This window comes from Hyperoodon ampullatus, assembly GCF_949752795.1.
Source record: "Hyperoodon ampullatus genome assembly, chromosome: 4".
NCBI classification, from domain to species: domain Eukaryota; kingdom Metazoa; phylum Chordata; class Mammalia; order Artiodactyla; family Ziphiidae; genus Hyperoodon; species Hyperoodon ampullatus.
The window spans coordinates 58009701-58013117 of record NC_136917.1 but is presented as its reverse complement, the minus strand read 5'-3'; positions in this window follow the sequence as shown (position 1 = coordinate 58013117).

The window sequence follows — 3417 nt, the reverse complement described above, 5'->3', positions numbered from 1 at the left end:
CTACTGTGAATAGTGCTGCTCTGAACCTTGGGGCACCACACTTACTTTAAAACCCTAGGCTGGCTCCCATCACCCTGAGGATCCAGTCCAAACTCCTTGGCACTGTCTTGAAGGCCCTGCATGATCTGACCCGGCCTCCCTGTACCTCTTCACCCCTTCGGCTGACCCCAACACAGCTGTCTATACTCCGGTCACACCAAATTCATTTCAGTTCCTCATTCACATCATCCTCTCTCCCTGCTCTGACTGTTCCCTCTGCCGAAGAATACTCTGAACCCCTCTCTTCCCTTGGGCCACATGTGCTCATCCTTTAGGCCTCAGCTTGAATTTCACTTCCTCAAGGAAGTGGCCTCCCTGACCCCTGGAGCAGGCTCAGCCACTAGCACCTCCTACTGCCCATCAAAACTCTCTCGACACTTGATTGGTGTGACTTGTTTAATTGTCTGTCTTTCCTGTTAGAGTGCAAGTTTCTAGAGAGCAGAGCCTGGGTCCTGTTCACTCTTGCATTCTTAGCTTCTAGAACAAAATAGGAATCACTGTATGAATGTTAAATGAACACATGCTACCAGTGAACTAGCTCAATAATCGTCAACTTAAAGTTGCCATATGGCGTCTCTCGGCAGCCTCTTAGGAATATCAGTGCTCTTTCATGGCAGCAAAGAGTTAATTCTCAGAGTTTCTCTGTGATCTGAGTCAGCGATGATTTGCCCCGACTTCTTCACGAGGAAGCAGAGCCCCAAGGGAGCAGGTGATCTGCCCTAGGGAAGCAGAGAGGAGAAGCAGTCACAGGGCTCTAGCTATGACCATATTACCTCTACCTCCACCCTCCTCCCCCTCCCCCCCCAACCCCGGCCACCAACTTTTCTTGTTTCTGAGCACCGGGCGGAAATGTAATGTCATGACACATTGGGGCATTTCTTTCTTCCACTGCATTTTTCTGATGTGACTCCAGCCTGGGGGTTGGGAGAGCACAGGCCACAGGGGGAGGGAAGCGAGTGGTGGGGAGGTTAGCTGCCCCTGCATTCCTCGGCGGCCTCCGTTTGCATAGTTCTGAGGGAGAAGAAAGCAGTTAGCAAGCTTTGGCAGATGCACTGGGCATTCAGCTCCTGTTCTGGCAGCTGCAGTGGTTGGGACCAAACACACGCTCTGCCAAGGCCAGGGAGGCAGGCCCTCTCCTGGCCCAGGCTGCCAAGATGCGGTGGAGGAGGTCAGCACCTCTGCCTAAGATGGGGAATCACAGAAAGAGCCCCCTTCTTTCTGCCCAGTCTGGCAGCCAGTTGACCATGAGCCAGTAAGTGTGCGTATATGGGGTGGGGGTGGCAGAATAATGTCAGGGCCTCAGGGCAAATCCTTCCAGGTTGGAGGGCTTGCGTGGACATCGGAGGGTCTGGGGGTGCTATCTTAGCCCTTGCACACCCTGGAGATACTGGAGGGGAAGCCCCTGGGCAGATGTCCCCACCCAGCTGCTGGGGCCACTGACATCGCATTCCAGAGAGGGCTGCAAGTCACAGACCGTGGCTTGAGAAAGATCGTGTGGCCTCGCTCACCATGGAAACCAGGCTTCCTAGGAAAAGGTCACATATTTGATGTGGTTGTCATCCGGACACCTTAAAAGAGGCCCTGTTCCTGTTTTCTTGAGGACACCCGCCACTAGAGAAGGCCTGAGACAATGGGGGTAGCAGCTGACCAGTTTGCCCGGCCCTAGGCAGGCCCCTGTCACAGTTTCCCCTTCTCAGCAAAGCTCAGTGTGCACATGCTTCCACAGCCTGACTCCAACTCATACCCATTGGGTCAGCGCTGCAGACACAGCCATGAGTCTGGCAAGGAGATTGGCTGTTCCAAGAATCTGGAGAAGGAGGTGTGAACAAGATCTATGAGGGTAAAAACTAGCAGAGGGCTAGAAGTCAGAGCTTGTCAATAACTACCATGTATTGAGTACTTACTTCACACCAGGTACCATGATAAATGCTTTACATGCACCATAATCCTCACAAAAACCAGAATAAGAAAAGTGAAGCTTTATGCAACTAGAGATTATCATACTAGGTGAAGTAAGTCAGAAGGACGAAGACAGATACCATATGATATCACTTATATGTGGAATCTAAAATATGACACAAGTGAACCGATCTATGAAACAGAAACAGAATCACAGACATAGGGAACAGACTGGTGGTTGGCAAAGGGGAGGGGCTTGGGGGAGGGATGGAGTGGGAGGTGGGGGTTAGCAGATGTAAGCTATTATGTATAGTATGGATAAACAATAAGGTCCTACTGTATAGCACAGGGAACTATATTCAGTATCCTATGATAAACTATAATGGAAATGAATTTTAAAAAGTGAAGCTTTGAGAGGTTAAATAACTTGTCCAAGATTATTATACAACCAGAAAATGGCCTGGTCAGGGTTTGAACCCAGCTTTGCCTGATGCAGAGCCTGAACCCTTAACCTCTACTCTATTTTCACTCACTCTTTTATTCATGCATTTATTCATTTATTCAACTGTCCATTCATTCATGCATGCATCAAACATTTAGTGAGAGCCTCTGATGTGCTGGGAACTGTATTGGGTACAGGCAGAGAGAGCTGCAAAAGGACATGCTGCATGACCTCCATGAGCTCACAGTGAGAAAAACAGATAAGCAAACAATAACAATACACAGTGTGATGGACGCCATGGGAGAGGAACACCAAAGGTGCTATGGGAAGAGGACCAATTTTCCTTGCATTGTCCAGGCCCGGTTCTGTGGAAGCACAGGGGAAAGTGACTAACCCAGCTGGGACTGGCTGACTTTCTCCAGAAGGTATCCAAACTGGAAAAGGATATTTGTACCTGCAGATTTGAACTTGGGTCAGGCTTCTCAGGCCTCAAGTCTCAGGGTCTGGAGTTGTATCCACTAAGCAGGAGAGCACACTTACCCCCAAATGGGCCTGATCAGGCCCTCCTTGCCAAGCACAGGGCTTCCCAGGGCCACCAATCCACTCAGTACCATCAAAGAAACAGAAAGGGCTTCCCTGGTGGCGCAGTGGTTGAGAGTCCGCCTGCCGATGCAGGGGACATGGGTTCGTGCCCCGGTCTGGGAGGATCCCACATGCCGCGGAGCGGCTGGTCCCGTGAGCAATGGCCACTGAGCCTGCGCGTCCAGAGCCTGTGCTTCACAACGGGAGAGGCCACAACAGTGAGAGGCCCACTTACCGCAAAAAAAAAGAAACAGAAAAAAGTCAGGCCTTCATAGAGAGCCTTCGGTGAGGGCATGGTGTACATAACCAGGCTTAACCCAGACACAAATGGCATAAAGGAAGAACAAGTGGTAGCTTCTTCCTTATTTCACACTCCCAGTGAAACATGCCTGCTGTCAAAAGCTGGGGGACAGCAAAAATAAAACTAGTCTCTCAGGGACTTCCTTGGCGCTCCA